Source organism: Castanea sativa, chromosome 11 (genome assembly GCF_040712315.1).
Source record: "Castanea sativa cultivar Marrone di Chiusa Pesio chromosome 11, ASM4071231v1".
Lineage (NCBI taxonomy): Eukaryota > Viridiplantae > Streptophyta > Magnoliopsida > Fagales > Fagaceae > Castanea > Castanea sativa.
In genome coordinates, this window is record NC_134023.1 from 11,940,474 (window position 1) to 11,960,849 (window position 20,376).

General features: G+C 33.4%; 1 pseudogene; it reads left to right on the top strand.

Annotated features, from left to right (window-relative positions):
- Nucleotides 1–491: 491 nt before the first annotated feature.
- Nucleotides 492–18,162, top strand: LOC142617232 (putative LRR receptor-like serine/threonine-protein kinase At1g56140; annotated as a pseudogene).
- The last annotated feature ends 2,214 nt before the right edge of the window (nt 18,163–20,376 follow it).

The window sequence follows — 20,376 nt, forward strand, 5'->3', positions numbered from 1 at the left end:
ATAGCCACCTCCAAATACCCATTACCCAACAACCATGATAACTGCCAAATACCCACTGCCCAGCCATCATGATCACAACCCATCATTCCAAGATCGACTCACTGAGATCCACCAAACTCATAGCCCCGCCATCGTGATTATAACCCAAACCACCACCACTGTTACCAAAATCCATCAAGAAAAACCCAACAACCCAAAATTGCAAACCAATCGGCAACCCACCACCACAACCCGATCACCAAACCACCAGCCCAACCACTGCGAACTACTTTTTAAGCTATACTAGGAGCGCGTGAGTGGGGCATGATGTAACTAACAACCAAACCGCATGATATGAATGTATCAATTATGTAGTGTTTTATAAACAGTGGTCAACTTTCTGTCCATAGCTATTGGCTTTTTTATATTTAGTATATTTACCAATGGATTTATTTGAACATGGGAATTTGTATACTTAAGAAATGCATTTAGTCAAGAGTAGATAGTGTGGCGGCTTTGCATGTCTATGAGAAGCTTTTTATCTTCCTCTTTTCTTCTCTCTCTCTCTCTCTCTCTCTCTCACACACACACACACACACACACACACACACACACAATCTCTCTCTCTATCCCTTCTGTAATATCTCTCATTTGCACTATAATGAATCCCATATAGAGAAAAAATTGAAGTCAGTCATGGTAGGATCATCACCTCTTCTAGTTTTAGCCTTTTGTGTTGCTTGCATCTTTGGCCAACTTTTTGAGTTAGCTCAAGCTCAAAATCGAACCCAAGCTGCTACAGATCCAGCTGAAGGTGTGCCTCTCTCTCTCTCTCTCTCTCTCTCTCACACACACACACACACACACACACACACAGTTTATTACATATTAATGTTGTTGCCTGATCAGAGCTTTTTTTGTCTTCTGTATATGTTACATGTGAACAGCAATAGGAAACTTTTTTTTTTTTTTTTTTTTTTTTGTATTTTGGGTTATAACCCAATAAATAAACAATGAATGCCAAAAACTGTGTTTGTTTATAATTGTTGAGGTACAAAACTTGAAGTAATATATAGAAGGCTAGCTTTTAGAATTTGATCGTGCTATAGCTTCCAAATCTAGCTATGGATGAAGTTAATAAGAGCCCCAAACCAACTAATCATGCTGATAAGTGCAAGGTAGATATTGTACTTTCGATATCATCATCATTTCAATGGCTAGCTTAGCTTTACAGTTGTGCTGGCAACTTGTGGTGTCAGCCATTACATTATTGGGGTGGTGGTAAATACTATATAGTATTAGTGGGGCTTGGGTACATCATAAATTAATAATTACATATTTAACTAAATAATCAGACAGCTATGAGCAATGCTCTCTCTCTCTCTCTCTCTCTCTCTCTCTCTCTCTATATATATATATATATATTAATATATGTATGTATATATATTGAAATTTTAAAGGCTACCACCCTAGTAATTTAATAAGAAAAAGAAAGAGTTATGAAAGATTTTTTTTTGGGTCACTATATAGATTGATTGAATAAAAAAAAAAATTCAATCAATGTATATAGTGACCCAAAAAAAAAAAAAGAAGAAAAAGAAATCTATGTTACACGGATTTTACTCACTGTTTCATTAAAAAAATAAAAATTCATTCACTGATTGATATATATTTTTTACACCCTTTAAAAGTGGGTTAATTGTAATTTTAATTCTTAAAATAAATAAAAAATATTGGTTGATTGAATAGTTTTGGACAATTCGGATATTTGTTAATTAAGTGGGATTTATTTTACGGTCTAATCTGTGATGGGTATCAATGATTAGGAAGTTCTTTTTTGCAAACACAACATTTTTCTCTGTTTGGGATGGGCTCAAAATAAAAATAAGCTATTTATTTTTTTAGTATAATAATGTTATAAAATTTCTCCCTTTTTTTCTAATTAAAATTGTTCTAATAAACAGTGGCAATTTTGGAGGGTGTATATCAGATTGATCACAATGATGTTTAATTGTGAATATGATTGCAGTGACAGCATTGAATACAATATTTAAAAAATGGGGGATCTCAGCATCATCAAATCAATGGAATATAAGTGGGGAACCATGCAGCGGAGCAGCCATCGACTCCACAAGTTTTGATGACCAAAACCACAACCCCTTTATCAAATGTGACTGTTCGTACAATAGTAACTCTACTTGCCACATTACCCAATTGTACGTTTCTTTCTTTTATATGTATATCCTCATGTTTTGTTTCCCATGCCATTTTTGCTTAGAATTACAATTTCTACACATTCAATAAAAAAATAGTTTAATGTAAATTGCATTTTTTTTTATTATAATTTTTTATTGAACTAAAACGAAAAGCAAGGGGATCACCACTATTATATGATTATATCTGACTGGTTGTTGAAAAGGCTTAAGTTTATTTTCGATATTGGTTAAAGAATTAGTATCAAAACTGTTGGATATATTATATTAACTGGTTGATGAAGAGGATATTATATATTAACTGGTTGCCTAGTAGCAAAACTTATTCTTATATGTTATCATATACTAAAATTTTATGTACCTTTATAGAGTGGCAGAGGAAAGTAGTAATAACCTTTTTTTAAAAAAAATAATTTGACAGATGAGGTGAGTTGCCAATGTGCATTACAAAGATCCCTATTCATATCCATTGTTTTATACTGCTTGTCCTTAACTTTTTGTTATTGGACTGGGTGTTTATTTATTTATTTTAGGGTGTTTAGAGCTCCTCAAGCTCTGGATTATTCTCCCGTGTGTAGTTCCCCCATCTGACATACACCAACTAATTTTCGAGAATTTTGTTAGTTTGTTGGGTATAGAGGTGGATATTTCTAAAGTGAACTTAACTTAGGTAATAGTTCATGGCTGATAATAGTTCTTTTTGTTGGTTAGTAACATAGGTCTCAACTCGTCTTCCATCTTAGTATTTTTATAGAGGAATGAGGAGGTATTATTCAGATGAGAGCTTATTAATAAACCTACTTTATATTGCATTGAGAAATAGATAAGGGAAAGCAGAGTCATTTATTGAGATATATACTACCCCAGGTCATTTTTCTATGCCAATTTCTTCCATTCATTTTAGGATAAAAATATGCTTAAAATCCCATATAGTTCCCCTAAAAACATAACACATTGAGGTTTTGAGTGTAACACTCAAACCCCTTGCAGTATTGTTTTACCAGTAAATTGTTAATTAGGTAACATTTTATCTTCTTGAGGTTTTTGAGTTTAACACAAAATCCCCCTATGGTATTTCTTTATGTGAAAATATAGTTCTAAATATTGACAAGTGTCATCACATGAGCAATACATCTTTTATTTTAATGGATGTCTATGGTTTTCACATAAAATGATACTCATGGAATTGAATGTTACATTCAAAACTCGGGGGGAGGGGTGGTGGTTGTGTGTTTCCCTCTAAATATATATGTATGTGTGTGTGTGTGTGATAGCAGTCAAACAAATGATAATTTTTTTGGCTACCCAAATAACCCTTTTTTAATTAGAAGAGCTAATCTGTCATGGGTGTGCTCTCATGGTGCTTCCCATGTGCTCTTCTATTTTTTTTAAAGGTTTTTGAGCATGTATATGTATGTGTGTGTGTGTTACTGCAGTCAAACAAATGAGATTTTTTTGCCACCCAAGTCAGCCTTTTTCTAATTAGAAGATCTAATCTGTCATGGGTGTGCCCTCATGGTGCTCCCCATGTTCTGTTCCTTTATTTTAAAGGTTTTTGAGCATGTAATGTCATACAAACATCATTCCATCAAATTTGAGCATAAAAGATAAAGTATTTTGCTGCTTAAAATTTTGATGAAATGTATCTTCATGCACCAATTTAAGTTGGTGGCATCTGTTGGTCAAACCAATACCTATGATGGATGTGTGAGCTTTAAAATTATTGAGTTTTGCATGAAATTGGCCATAGAATCCTAAGGACTAAGGCGAGGTCATGGAGACATCATAAGGAGGCCTTGTCATAATGTCCACTTAAATAAAAACTCATGTATGAATCATCTATATGTTGACCAAAAATGAAAAGATAAAATGTGTCAACTTTATAAATTCACATGGTAATATAAAATGGGAACTTTACTTGAAGTCAATGTTCCAGTGTTGAAATGGAGAAAGGAATTGAAAAAAAAAAAATTTGAAGAGATAAGTTCTTTGTGTGTGTGCGAGCGCACACACGTGTGTTTTATAACTTAAAAGTTCCTTATGTGGTTTCTTGGATTTATATATTGATGATTAATTTTATCTTCTCCTATGCTCATTTTCTCCTTGTGCCACATTTCACTAGTACAAGTTTGGTTTTGTACAATGAACCATGAATTTTATGTTATTGATTGGAGTATACAAGCACAATTTGAGATGCATTTAGCGCAAACAAAAGAATAAAATCTAAATCCTTGCAAAGGATAATTAGATGGGACCTCAATATGTATTATTTTTGCAAAGTGCAGGTTAAGGGGATTTTAGTTTGACCCTCGGATCTAAACCCATTAGAAGGGAGCAGAATGCTACTAGCGTATATGGCCATTAATTGGAAACTCACACCATTATATGAAAACATTGCGCTTGTAGAGAGCTTTTATGATATTAATTACTAATATTCTTGAGCGGTAATTCAATCTGTCACTTTTACTAAGCTTACATTTTTAGCGATTTATGAATTAAATTCATACAATATGATAATCCCCCATTTTTTCAATTGTTTTTTTTTATAAATTCCTTGAAAGTTTTGCAAAATTTGGTAAGTTACAGAAACTACACTTCAAAATATCTTGGGCATCTTTAGTATATGAATCTTTTTTTTCATGGTTGATGTTTCTTTTTTCCCTTTTACAGGAAGGCTTATGCCTTGAATGTAGTTGGCGTAATTCCAGATGAACTATGGACTTTGACTTTCCTCTTCAATCTGTACGATATCTTCTTGATATGTTTGTTTACTTGTGTTTTGCATGAACATGGATTACCTTCTTTTTCATGTAAGCTAGGATTGAACATGGACCTTGAAAGTGTACTGCGTCATGTAAAGCAATTGAATTTTGTAGCAGATATGGTGTACTAGTTTTCCAGGATGGTTCATTTTCATTATATTCTGTTAAATGTGCTCTGTTTCCAATATTTCTTACAGGAATTTGGGCCAAAATTACTTGACTGGTAACTTGTCTGCATCCATCGGCAAACTATATCGCATGCAATACCTGTAAGCCTGTCTCAGTTTTGGTTTGAAACTCAAAGGATATTGTACATCTAATGTCAGCTAACCTTTCTCTTTCCTTTGATGTTTAATAAATTAGGAGTTTTGGCATCAATGCATTATCAGGGATACTTCCAAAGGAACTTGGAAATCTTACAGATTTACTGTCATTGTAAGTTACCCTCATTCAAAATTTGTAAGTCATCTATGTGGCATCTAGGTGGTGTTGTTTCAACCATTCTTTTATTGTAATTTATTTGAAGAAGGGTTTTTGTGATAAGGTCTATCTCAAATGGAATTTCCTCCTCCCTCAATAACAGGATTCATGTGTGACTTCCCATTAAAAATAATGAGGGATAATTACAGTAAACTCACCTGTGGTATGACCCGTTTTTACGCGTGGTTCAATCATTTACACTTTGCCCACCTGAACTTCAATCCGTTACCCATCCGTTATCCACCTCTGTTAAAATTAGGGGTAAAAATGTATTTATCTTCACTTTTATGTCTCTCTCTTCTACAAACAAAAAATAATAGAAAAAACTCAAACAAACAAGATCAAAGTGTGGGTTTTGTAGAGAAACAAGATGTGTATCAAAACAAGATCAAATGACCAGGCCAACACATTTGGTTCAAAATGGTTTTCTATCTCTCATTTTATGTCTCTTTACTCCCAAAACAAAAAATTATACCAAAGACAAGAGAAAGAAGATCTAAAAACAGATTTTTAGAAATTTTTAAGCTTAGGTTCAAGAGCACACTTCCTCTTGGTATGAACAGTCTTGAGCCAATCAATCCAAATAAAATTTTCATATTCGCACAAATCCTAAAAAACATTTACAAAAATCCTACACTTGAAAGTGCTCTACTCTAATTTCACAAAAATCCTTTCAGACACTTTCAGTCATTCACAAAAATCGTACACGGCTTCACCTTAGTTCTCTCTCAAATCTCAAACCAAAACCAAAGCAAACCCCTCTTCAAAACCCAGACCCACCACACGTAGCAACACAAACATAGACCCACTACACCCACAACAAAGAAAATAAGATAGCAAAGAGTGAGAGGCGGATCAAAGTCACAGTCAGAACTCATCCCCAGGCTCGGCAACTCTACTATCTCGCTCAGCTCTTCTGGTGCCAAAACGTAACTCTTTGGAAGCAGCGGCCTAGACATCTCGGGGCGAGTTGGAAGCGGGTCGGGGCAATGACCCAGCTAGTTCGGGGAAGTTAAGGATGGCTGAGTTTCCCTTGATGCTCAGCGCTGCTACGTCGTGGGCCCGGGCTGTCATTTTTGGGGTCGAGAATGTTCCAAGCTAGATCCGATTTTTCTTCCTGGGCTGTCGGATTTCAGAAACCCATTTGCCCCATGTTCTCATTCGGACCCCAATTCCAACTTCAAACCCACTTTGAATGCCAACCACAGTGAGGAGAGAAGCCAAGATCAGATTGGGACTTGTGTGCTATTCCTCCGCTTTGTTCTTATAGAAGTTCTTAAGCAATCAAAACCCTAGCTTTTTATTTTTGTTATGTTTGTTTTTCTCTAAAAATGTGTTTTTCTAATGGCAAAAGGAGAGGTAGGTAACAGATCCCTAACGGAAGTTACCTTAGGTAGGCAAAGTGAAAACGGGTTATACCACAGAGTTTACTGTAATTATCCCAAATAATGAAGAATCACAAAAATATGAATTTAGTAGTCACCCTGATGCAATTGTACAACTATTTTGATGCTTTCTGCATTTCACATCTTTTTTTTATTTTTTTTGGGATGGAATTTTATATCTCACATACTTGATCTTGATGATCTGCACCCTAAGACAGTCAAGTCCTTGTTTATAAATTATAATTCATATATTGTTTTACTTGTTAATTTTGTAGGTCTTTTTCGACAAACAACTTCACTGGTTCTCTCCCATCCGAGCTTGGCAGTTTAGTGAAATTAGAACAGCTGTAAGTTCTAGAACCATAAAGCTTTCCATTTTCAGTGAACGTTCTGAAAATCAATTTGATTTTATTTTATAGCTAGGTGAGGCAGACTTTGGAAATGGTTATAGTAAAGCTTCTAGTAATATCCTGTCTGTTGCTCAAGATTATAAGAACTTTGTGACAACAAATCTCATATGCCATATTGCAAGGTTTTGCAAATGCAAGATTATTTGTTATATCCCAGGACAGAAAACAATGTAATCATATTTTTTTAATATATATTTTTAATGATAAAGTCAAGTACTATTAGCTGCCAGAAATGATATGGTGAAAATGATATATTTTGTAGATGCTTACCATGAGAAATTTTGAAAATTGTTCTATTAGCTGCCACAAATGGCTTGAGACCTTTCCTTTGGTTGTTAAATTCAATAACTGTTACTACTAAATTTTTATTTGAGCTGAGGATAGGATATTAATATAATTGTATTCATGAAAATTCTTTACCTCGACAGCTACTTTGATAGTTCTGGAATAAGTGGTGCGATTCCTTCGACATTTGCTAATTTAAAAAGCCTTGCGACAGTGTAAGAACTAGCTTACTACTTCTTTTCTCACCTGCAAACTTTCTAAAATTTACATAATGATGAATATTAAAACAAAAAATTGTGATTAGATTGTGAGAAGAGATTTCTTATGGTCTCAGGTGGGCTTCAGACACTGAACTAACAGGCAGGATACCTGACTTCATTGGGAATTGGTCAAAGCTTACTACCATGTAAGACTATTGTTAGCCTTATTCTATTTGCTTCTCCTAAATCATGCTTGATAAGGCTCAATTTTCATTACAAAGTCAAAGTTATTATTGATAAAACTTTAGTGTGTACTTGTACATTCTATAGAAGAGATGCATTTGTGCACAATTTATGATTAACTACTCCAAAATGATTTTGGTAGGAAGCTTGAAGGAAACTCTTTAGAAGGTCCAATACCCTCAGCGTTTTCCAATTTGACTTCTCTGACGGAGTTGTGAGTGTCAGCATCTCTTAGTTACTTTTATTTGTATTTTGCGGATCTTGTGAAGTTAAAAATCTCATGTGTGATATTATTGTAGGAGAATAAGTGATTTGTCTAATGGGAGCTCTTCACTGGCTTTTATAAGGAATATGAAATCTCTAAGTACCTTGTAAGAAAACGCCCAAGCATCTACGTTTCAGATTCCTAATTATGAATATCCATGTTTTCTTTCTTCTTTGTTGCTTTTCCAATATATAATATAACAGTTTAGTTGCATCTGTTGCAGAGTGCTGAGGAATAATAACATTTCTGATTCAATTCCATCAAATATAGGAGAATACTTAAAGTTGTCACAGCTGTAAGTAATTCCCATTGGTGGGTGACTATCTAGAATTTTAGATACACGTAATGCTGGAATTTAGGTTGAATTTGATTTTTGTTCAAAGCAATGGAATTGGGAACATCTATGATATATATTTAGGTTGGGCAACCCCAACCTGAAGAAAGAAATTTATGTGGTAAATACTGATTAATTTAGTGATATTGTTATCAGGTTTCTCTTGGCTTGCAAAATGAACTCACGCTGTTTGTAATTGGATAAGGGGAATTTTTTTTTTTTTGATAGGTATAAGGGGAAATTCATTGTATTTCAAGTTCTTCCTGTTTCTTTTCCACTCTTCTTATCTTTTCTCTATCCTTTTCTTTTTCCTTCTTTCTTGTTGGGATAGTGTGTAAGGATTATAATTGTTGATTACTTCTTGTAGATAACTAGTTTTATGAATCACAACCATGTGATAATAGCTTTGTTATCAATACATAATAATAATATTGTTTAACTTTTTTAGGGATCTGAGCTTCAACAATATAACAGGACAGATTCCAAACACGCTTTTCAATTTGAGTTCGCTCTCTTTCTTGTAATATACCTCATTTTCTTAATTTCATATTATACATTCCAATATTATTCTTAATTTCTTAATTTCTTAATTTCTTAATTTCTTGCCTTCATTATCAGGTTTCTTGGAAATAATAAGTTAAATGGCACTGTGCCTGCACAAAAAAGTGGGTCTCTTCTCAACATGTAAGTACATAAAGACATTATTTGCATTTAACAACATTATGATACATTTAAAATAGAGGTGTCTAACAATTAGCTTTTTGATTGAAATCCCTTATTTGTATAAGGATTTTTTAAATCTCCAATGCATATGTACAAGGAGTTATATTCAGTCTGATGTCAAGAGGGTAGTATGATTCTGATCTCATATTAATACTAAGCCATTTACAATGGTGTTTTGGTAGAAAAACGTTGAGTACCACATCCCAAAATCTTGTATGAGCTAAGCGAACATTTATATGTAGTGAGCTATAACAATCTTATGGAGCAGATGCTTTTACATTGGGAGGTTATAACACACTCAGGTTAATCAAAGAATTGATCTCCATGTAATAATATAGCGATTACTCTAAAATGATGGAAGTGTTTCCTTTCTTTTTTTCTTTGGAAGGGGGGGGGGGGGAGGGTATTTTCTGTATATCTATAAGCAAGCAATTACAGAAAATAATAAATGCTGTAGCACCAATGGATTAATTGTAATGGCCTAATCTTATAGCCTCATAAAAGAGTATACATGGATTTCCATGTGTAGCTAATAGCATAAACAAGCATGGCATTATTAGCAAACATAGAAAAATAGAGGTTCTAAATTTCAAATAATGTGGCTTCAAAATTTTGTTTCAGAGCATCAATGTCAATTGACTAATGCGTAATTTAATACTGAACATGGGATTGTTTACCAGTTGAATGGATCATGTATCTAACATCCTTCTTATGTTATGATTGCAGTGATTTGTCTTACAATAATTTACAGGGAAGCTTTCCTACTTGGGTTAGCGAACAAAATTTACAACTGTATGTATACTATTGTATTTGAAAATATCGTATATTATATTTATGTTTCTGATATTCTATAACTTGCTACTGTTGAATAAAAACTGACATTCAGATCTTATGCTGTATAATATGCAGTAATTTAGTTGCCAACAATTTCACAATAGAAGGTTCAAACAGTAGGTAAATTTCTCGATGCTATATTTTCTTATTTTAATGCTTGAGTTTTACTATAATGAAACCAGTTTCTAATCAAGTTTAAAATGTTATTTTCTTGTCAATTATGGTGATGAAGCTGTTAGAAGCTGATAGCATGTATATTACTTAGACATGTTCATTAAAAGGAGTGAATCAATAGGGTCTGATGCAGGACAAAAGTTTTGATAACAAACTAATTTGAGATTTGTTGAGTTTTGGGATAGGTAGGGCTAGTTTTTGTTGTGGAGAAGGCTGGGAAATATTTGGAAGTGAAAAAGAAAATTGGTGGAAGTTGAAGAGAAAAAGGAAGAAGTAGAAAATATTCTCTTAAGCCTCACATGTGGAGATCCTGAGCATGGGAAATGGGGTTTCCAGCTCCAACAACTCAGGATTCATCAATTACCAAAATATGCACAAAAAGAATAATTAGAATGGGTCAAGCCTGGTTATATCATCTTATTTACATGGTCAAATGACACCTAATCTATATGTTATGCTGGTACAAAACATTGATAAAAATGAAGAGTAATTAGCTGATTTGATTCCTGGGAGAGTAATGGGGACTATCAAAGCCCATTTGATTAAATTGCCCCTCCTCCCACCCCAAAAGAAAAACACCACTTTTGCATAAATATTATCCGTTTCTCTTCATGATCAATTTCATATATATATTTATTTACTTCTTCTGATTGCAAGTAATGCCTTACATTAGGAAACCACAAGTTGTAAATCATTTAAAGAAACCTCTTTCATCATGGGGCAATCATGGTTTAGTATTATTAAGAGAATGCTTATGAGCATTTTGCTAAGAGATCATTTCTAATTACATGAGTGAAAACCTAATCCTAATAGAATATTTTTATCAATTAGATGTATCTGCTTTAATAACTAATGTTTTATGTTGTTAGGCTACATATTCCTTGCCTAAGTGCATTTCTGTTCTGCTTTAGTGTTTTGCCTTCAGGATTGAGATGTCTTCAACGAGGTTTTCCTTACAATCAAGGCATTGGAAGATGTAAGTACAATTTAAAAAATCACATTTGATTGTAAGATTAGAAAGTATTAGTAGGTATTGAGGCCAAACCGCGAGAAGATTATACTCTAGGATTGGTGCTTCTAAGCAGAATACGAACTGACAAAACTTTAAATGTTTACAAAATATTGATATGGACACAGTAAAATCAAGATGCATTCCAAATTTTTAGTATACATGAATATTAGACCTGTCTTTTTAAGGGCTAAATTGGCAATGCATCACAGCTACATTCCAGTGTTAATTCAGTATACAGTAATTTTAAATGGCAACATGATGTACTTTAAAGAAAAATTGCAAGGTCAGGGAACCTCTACCAAGGACCCTATACTGGTGATCATTAAATGAGTATTTAAAAAGCTTGGGTTTGAATATGTAAATCTTTTGTACTTAGCACTAAGTTGCACGTTCAACTTATAGATAATTAAACTATTTTTCAACTTACATTCTAGTTTTTTTTTTTTCCCCTAATAACAGATTACTGATCAGAATTCTAAATTCAAGCATGTCCACTATTTAAATGCATAGCATGCTTATGAACGCACAAATTTAATTACCTTTTCCGAGCTTACACATCAATGACTATTTTTTTTAATATATTATTTACAGATTCTGAGTTTGCAATTAAGTGTGGCGGACTTCAGATTACCTCTTCTAATGGGATTGTGTATGAGAGGGGTAATGAGACACTTGGTCCAGCCACATATTATGTGGTTGACACAGAAAGGTGGGCAATTAGTAATGTTGGATATTTTTGTGGGTCCAATAATGCTCAGTATACAAGTTCTTCATTATCACAATTCACAAATACTTTAGACTCAGAGCTGTTCCAAACAACTCGACTCTTTGCTTCATCATTACGATACTATGGCCTAGGGCTCGAGAACGGAAACGACACTGTGAGCCTCCAATTTGCAGAAATAGCTTTTGTAAACTCTAACATATGGCAAAGTCTTGGAAGGCGTGTCTTTGATATTTATATCCAGGTTTGCATCATATTATTGAATTGTTTTAGAACTTCAGTGTTTTCTTTTAAAATGAAGTTTGCATTGCCTAAAAAGTTTATTCACCCTAGTATATAAGTGTAAGTTTCTTTGCTAACTGTTAATTGTGTAGTTTAATAATTTCGCACCATGATCATGACTAGGGATTATGATGCCAATCTAAGTGTATATTTCTTTACAGAAAAACAGTATAAGATACAAATATATTGACCATCTTATTCATCAATATAGAGTTTTGTTGAATGTGATGCATATTTACAATTGAAATTATCTATTTTGGCCCCTCCACTTGTTTTCTTTAATTATCTATTTTGCTCTTATTTTTCTCAGAATTTTTGTGAAGTACGGTACAACCATTACCTCCGTGATTTCTTCACTTTTTTTGCATTTATTTCCAATACTCAAAATAGCTCTGATATCTAAAATATGTCTATATTCATGATAAGGATTTTGAATGAAACCTTTGATGTATTCCCTCTCCAATTTTCCTATAAAATGACCTCTTTCCTCTTATCCTCATTCCTTTTTTTTTTTTGGGTGCTAATTTTTGAATTTGTTTACTCCAGGGGAATCTTGTTTTAAAGGATTTTGACATACGAAAGGAAGCTGGTGGTGCCTCTTTTGTAGCTGTTCAGAAGGAATATAATAATGTTAAGGTATCAAAAAACTACCTTGAAATCCATCTCTTTTGAGCTGGAAAGGGGACTTGCTGTGTACCTGCTCAAGGTACTTATGGGCCTTCTATTTCAGCCATCAGTGCTACACCAGGTAAAAAAGTGCAGAACCTGTAGATGCCATTTAGAAAGATTAGGTAGCAGTTTCCTCACAATTTAGTAACATATTATTGACTATCTTACTTTGGTATAGAATTTACACCCACTGTTAGTAACAGTCCTCCAAGCAGCAACAAGAATAGGACTGGTCTGATTGTGGGTCTCGTTGTTGGTGTTGGGGTTGTGAGCTTTCTGGCTGTTTTCATTGTTTTATATATTGTTCGAAGAAGAAAACCGCCAACCAATGATGATGAAGGTAAGCCAAAAATCATGTTGCACATGCATGATGATAGTTGTCAAACTTTATTCAGTTTTCTCTACATGTTAGAAACTCTTTCCTTATGTGATGCTACGGTACTCGCTATTAGTGAGGTGGCCTCCGCATACTCCATAATAGGTTGAGTATAAAATGCAGTGTATCATTTCTTGTATGCATTATCATTTTTATCAAAACCTCTTTCTATACATGTCCTGGAATAATACGCATGCACACACAGACATATGACCGAAAAGGAGTAGGGAGAAACATAATTTATGTGGCCAATGAAGCTCCAGGCTATAGGCAAAGGCTATAGACAAATTCCATTTAATAAGCTTCCTACCCAATCTCCTGCTTCAGTCCAACAACATTCTGGACTAAAACACATTGATCATTGATGCTTAAGAAAAGGATAGTTCCTCGTTTAGTTTGCAAAAACGTTGCTGAGTTTTCTGCTTTAAACCACTCAAGCAAATCGATTACTAGTTATTGGATTCAGTGTTACAACCTGTGTTTATGTTGACATTGCAGAGCTCCTTGGAATAGATGCTAAAACATTCACTTTCAGCTATGCTGAACTAAAGACAGCTACAGAAGATTTTAATCCTGATAATAAGCTTGGAGAGGGAGGATTTGGACCAGTTTATAAGGTAATTCCTTATTCTAATCAAGAACTTTAGTGGCTGAAACCAAGCCATTGCCTTAAAGTTGACTGTCTGATATAAGTTTAGAGCTTCTATACATCTATTGATATTTCCAAGAAATAGCTATTGACAAATCACAGAGTTAAACATCACCCTTCTTTTATTTTACTTTTTTCTTTCCTTTTATATTATCCTTTTATTTTCTTTTTCCATTTGTTGTGAAATTACTTGGTTGTCTTTACCATGATATCTTGTTCCTATGATTGGCGAGAAGCTGCAGTTGCCATTGCTGTAGAATTAAATTGATCCAAAAACAAATGAAGATTCATAATCCCATATCCATATGCCCCTTTCTATTTCTTTTACTAGTTCTAATTCACATTCATCTTCTTTTATTGTTATCTTTCTACTTTACTTAGAAGTTGAAAGTTTTTTTTTTCACCGATAATCAAGTGAATTTTATTAAGCAACAAGCTGAAACCAACCACAACAGTTAAGGGCTACAACAGAGCAAACAGCTCCCAACTACATCTAGACAACAATATCTAAACTATGAAACCATGGTTGACTGCCCAAATACACAAATCAGGGACAAAATCCCAGAAACTAACAAACCAAATTACAAAATAATCCAAAACTAAAAAACCGCATTTCCACTTAGCAAATTAGCAAGGAGAACTTTCAATTAACCAATCCCTTCTATCCCTATTTCCTTAATGCCATTTACTTACCTGAGTCCGAAAGGGTGCACTTTGGTAAGTCCAAAATAATGCCGTATTTCCTTTGTGTCATTAAGCTTTGTAAAACACAGTTGTATAGGCACATGTATTTGGTAAACGATTTTGGAAAAAATAGATGGAGGAGGTGAATTGAAACTTTTTAAAGTTTAGGCTTCAATTGCAATCAACCAAAACTATATAGTTTAAAATGTAATTTGCCCCCCAAAAAAAAATTATTGGACACATTCTATGTAGTCTCACTCTAAACAAACTATGATAAAATCCTGCATTGATGATTATGGAAAATTAATATCCTCATGGATGGTTTAAAGTTTGAGTAGTTGTTTAAGATTGTTAAAAATGGACTAGTCAAGAAAAAATAATCTTTGGCTGATGTTTGTTAGATTTGATAATCATGGGAACCAACAGATGGGTAATTACATTTTGTGGAGGGTATAGTAGTATGAGTAATCACAGTTGGTACGAATAAATAATTTCCAAAATCTATTAGTATTAGGAGATTCTGACCAAATAATTGAAGTCCAAACAAGATTATATTTACTTGGAGCATAAAAGCAATTTTTTTTTATTCCTTCTTTTCTAGACATTAGTAAGGCTCGTTTTTTGATCTATGAAATGGGATCCTTAAGATTACGTTTTTGGTAGTTTATAGCTTGCCAAATGTATTGCTTGTATCATTGGAAGGAAAAACACTCCAGAAAGCAAGTTTTTTATTTTAGAAATTGAAGTTTTGGACCATATGAAGGCAATCTAGTGCTTTGTAGAAAATTTATATTGGGCAACCTGTCATTCCTGCCTGATACTTTTCCTTGAATGGTATGAGGCATAAAATTGAAAATGATTAAAATGGACATGCAAGTTCATGGTGATGGTGACCATTAAGCAACTGCAATTTTTTGAAATTTATCCTTATAAATTTTATATATAATTGGGTATTGTGTGGTTTGTTTTTTTTTTTACATTGTTTGACTTTACTTAAGACATCAATCAAATAAGAAGTCTAAATTACATCTCTATTAGTCCATCCATCCTAATTATCCAAACTCTTCTTTTCTATTTACTATAATAGATTAAAATTATATGTAGATGGGAGATATTCTTTAAATAGATTCTTTAATATTTTGTTTGGTATTTTGTATTGAATAGGGAACACTTAATGATGGGAGAGTAATTGCTGTGAAGCAACTGTCTGTAACATCACACCAAGGAAAGAACCAATTCCTAACTTAGATTGCTACTATATCTGCTATGCAACACCGTAACCTTGTAAAGTTGTATGGATGTTGCATTGAGGGAGATAAACGACTCCTTGTGTACGAGTATTTAGAAAATAAAAGTCTTGATCAAGCATTATTTGGTATGTGAACGCATCTTTGCTGTTGCTAATTATGTGTGTAAGTATTTATTTATACTATGTAGATTTAATTTGTATGCTTGCATGAGATAGGAAAAAGAACCTTGAATCTCGATTGGTAAACACACTTTGATATATGCTTGGGTGTGGCAAGAGGTTTAGCTTATCTTCATGAGGAGTCACGGCTTCGGATTGCGCACAGAGATGTGAAGGCTAGTAATATCCTGCTTGACTTTGATCTCATCCCCAAAAGATCAAACTTTGGCTTGGTCAAGCTTTATGATGATAAAAAGACTCACATAAGCACGCGTGTTGCAGGGACTATGTAAGTTCCTAGAGGCTTAGCTTGTCACCTTGTCTTTGTGAATTACATAATCCTTTTTATTTTTTTATTTATTAATTTAGTTAGATTAGCACTAATTTGTGCATGTGATTTTTACTGATGCAGTGGGTATCTTGCACCGGAGTACGCCATGCGTGGGCACCTTACAGAGAAGGCTAATGTGTTTGCCTTTGGTGTTGTGGCTTTAGAGCTTGTTAGTGGCAGGCCAAATTTTGACTCAAGCTTGGAAGAAGAAAAGATATATCTTCTTGAATGGGTATGAATAATATTTTTGTGCACCATGACAGTCATCTTTCTTTAATTGGATGGATCTTTTCCTTCAAAAAGTTTCAATAGCATTTATTTTTGTCTGGATATGTGTTTTGGGTTCATGACAGTCACGATCCATCCACAATTATTATTATTATTATCTTTTTGGTTCTGCCAAAAGTTGAAGTACCAGCAAAAATTGGACCATAACTTACCAATAAATAAAGAGGAAAGTTAGGACGTCTAAAGAAGCAAAATGACTTTATTTGCTTATTTAGAGTATTTGCAAAATGAGTCCACTTTGCTGCATAATGGGAAATCAAATGAGTCTCCATACCTAAATCTGTGCGAGTAAGAGTGTACTTTTTGTGTGACCAAATACTATGTAATGGTCTCGTTCCAAGTTATTTTATGAAATTCATGATAACACACATGTTCTTGATTATTCATAATTTGTGATGTTCTTGATTTTGATGTTTACACACTCTTATATAAAAATATATTTCAATCTTGACCTGTTAGTGTCACTCATCCATATGTCACAAAACATTCAAAATGAGTATTTAAAATGGAGTGACTGTTAGATTCACAAGATGAACCTATGGGTGACTTTAGGGAAAACAAGTAGATTTTATATAGATCCCCAGTAAACTAAAACATGGTTGTCTTGTTCATTCAGACAATTTGAATACTCACTGGCAATACCTTTATACTATATTATGAACACTTGGACAGCTAGACTCATTGAAACAATTGGATTCTCACTTCTGTACTATATTCTGAACCACTAGAAAGTTATCTCATTTAAAGAAATGGATCATTCACTGCCACCACTTGTACACAATATTGTAAAGCTACTCTGATAAAATATGTCTTTCTCAGGCTTGGCAGTTGCATGAAAACAACCGTGAAGTTGATCTTACGGACTCTAAATTATCATAATTCAACAAGGAAGAAGTAAAACGACTAATAGGAGTATCTATTTTGTGCACTCAAGCATCCCCAACGTTATGGCCATCAATGTCGCGTGTGGTGGCAATGCTCTCCGGAGATATTGAAGTGAGCACTGTAACTTCAAGGCCAGGATATTTGACATATTGGAAATATGATGATATAACCAACGTAACCGATGAGGGTGCAACTGACACTAGCTATTTCAACTTATCAATAGCCAATACAAGCATTGTGGGTGATGTAGGGAATTCACCAGCAAATGCTTCTAAACCTATGATTGGTGATACTATCAAACAAGGTTGATGAGAATTCGTCATTATTTTCCTTCAAAAATTTTCTTGTGTATAAACTAAAAAGCGTTTTGTACATTCTTCAAATCTTAATCATATATATTTATATAATCATGGATGTAATTGTTTAGCATGGATTTTGCAATCTTCCTTTTGTGATTTTGACACCCTAATTCCTTAAATTTTTTGGTAGAGGTGTTGTTTGTGTCATGTAGTGACAGAAACACTATCAAATGTCAGGCGCTATTTAAGAAACTGTACAAATGCTTCATATGGAGATTTACTTTATTTATTTATTTAAAATTTCACTACTTTAGGTTTTTTATTGAAAAAGAATTAACTCTTTCACTTGTCTGCTTACAATTCACCATGGTGAAATACTATGAGTATGACTAAGGCATCGAACCTTGATATCTAAGTTGCGTTGGCCCGTGAGACATAGCTGACTAAGTTTGATAATCAGATTCCGTTCAATTGAGACATATAAGGAAAAGTAAGATTTAATCACCAAAGAATCTCATCTATATTCAAGTTGCCCCAAAGAAAAATACTACTTGATTGGCAAGCAATAGAATGGTTGTGTTGTGTATCACCTCTTGGTGTCATTTGTGGCAAAGCAAAGGTTCCTTAAACAAAGATTGCATGACAAGATTTTTGGGTCCTTTTTTCGGATTGCCACCTGCTTGTGCTTGATTGGTTCTCTCTATGGACTTTGAATTAGTTCAGGGAGTCGAATCCAACACCCTTGTCTGCACAATCGGCAAAGAAGGCTAGTGGAGTGTCTCAATACACTTAACAAGCCTACAACAGAGGGAAAACACTGCAACAAGTGCTGAAATTGAAGTGAATGGAATTGTTAGCATTAGGATGGGGATGATCGTGATCCATGTAATGGAGGAGAAGTAATCATTTTATGTTTAGACTGTTTTTGATAAGCTATGTTTAGACTGTTTAGTACCTTTAAGAATGCACAAAAAATATACTAAGCTATCTGCTTAACTAATCATGATGTGTATGAAGGTGTAAGGATTTTTGTGTGAATAAGGGTGAATTTTACTGCAATTTTAACGTTCTATATTTCTCTAATTCAGTTCAGGTTATTCCCTATTTTAAATATATTTTTTGGCGCTCTCAAAAGACCTGCTCAATTTAGGGAAGGCTTGCTGAACTCACTGGATTGTTAATCACTAGTTTACCATTAGCTCATTGAAGGCCAAAAATCTGTAAGAGGGACAAGCTGACTTTGAGGATTCAGGACAATCATCATTTAATGCTTGATTGAATTTGAATCCTTTTATTGGGTGTGAGAATAAGTGTGGGGTAAACCGGAGTCAGAAATTTTTTCTAGGGGGCAAACTAAACATTAAAAAAAAATGATGACTAAAAAAAGTGGAAGTCCTAATTTCATAATTAGCATATTCTATTTTTAGGTAGAAAATGAAACAGTTAGCTCAAAAGTTATGACACCACTTTTGCATGTATTTAAAATATTTTAAAAAAAAATTATACCCCACCTTCTTTCATATTACTAAAATAATTTATATCTAAACCAAAAAATTAAAGTGAATTTGTATTTATATCAATACTTTAATAAATAAGTACACATAATAATATATCATAAACAGCTGTAATAAATTTTTATTTAAATTTAACAATAATAATAGTTTAATTTTATTACTTAAAACACTATCAAAATTAAATATAAATTAAAATAATATAACAATTGACAAAAATGTAGACCACAAAACACATGATATACAAATCAATATATATATAAAAGCAGAGACCTTATGCGGGAAAGCATGGGGTTCTGCCATGTGGCGCCTTCTTTGATAGCCATCCAATTTTTTTGTTCAAGTGACACCTCATCTATTACTTATTACTCCTCATCACTCCTCTCTCTCAATTTTCAATTGACTAAAATAACTTTTAAACTTTCAAGTATACCATTAATTGTTTAATAAAGAAAGAAAAAAAAATACCATTAATTCAGCTCTTCTACATCTAACCCTTCAGTTGCCCGCCTCTTGCAATTATCTAAGTTATATATTAATTAGTACACTTCCTTCTAGCCATGAGTCTCCTTTTACAATCACTTCTCTTGTTTTCTTTTAATGTTTCTCTCTCTCTTTTTTTTTTTTTTTTTTTTTCTAAAATCTTTAGCTACACGTTTTTCAGCAATCACATTTTTATAACTCAAATTCTTGATGTATTGTTGGACAGATTGTGCTTGAAATGAGTAAATCCTATGGCAAAATCGCAGTTTTGCATTCTAGAATTTGTAAAGTTCAAACATGGTGCGTAAGGGTTTGAAATTTTATTCTTTTTCTCCTTTTGAAATTTTATTCTAGAAAAGTGATTGTGTTCTTGGCTAAGTAAGAGGAAACACAAATACTGTGCTTTAACTAATATAAACTAAATTCATTTTTGTTGATATCAATCTTATATTAGAGTTTGCAACATAGGGTTAGGTTTTAATTGTGTT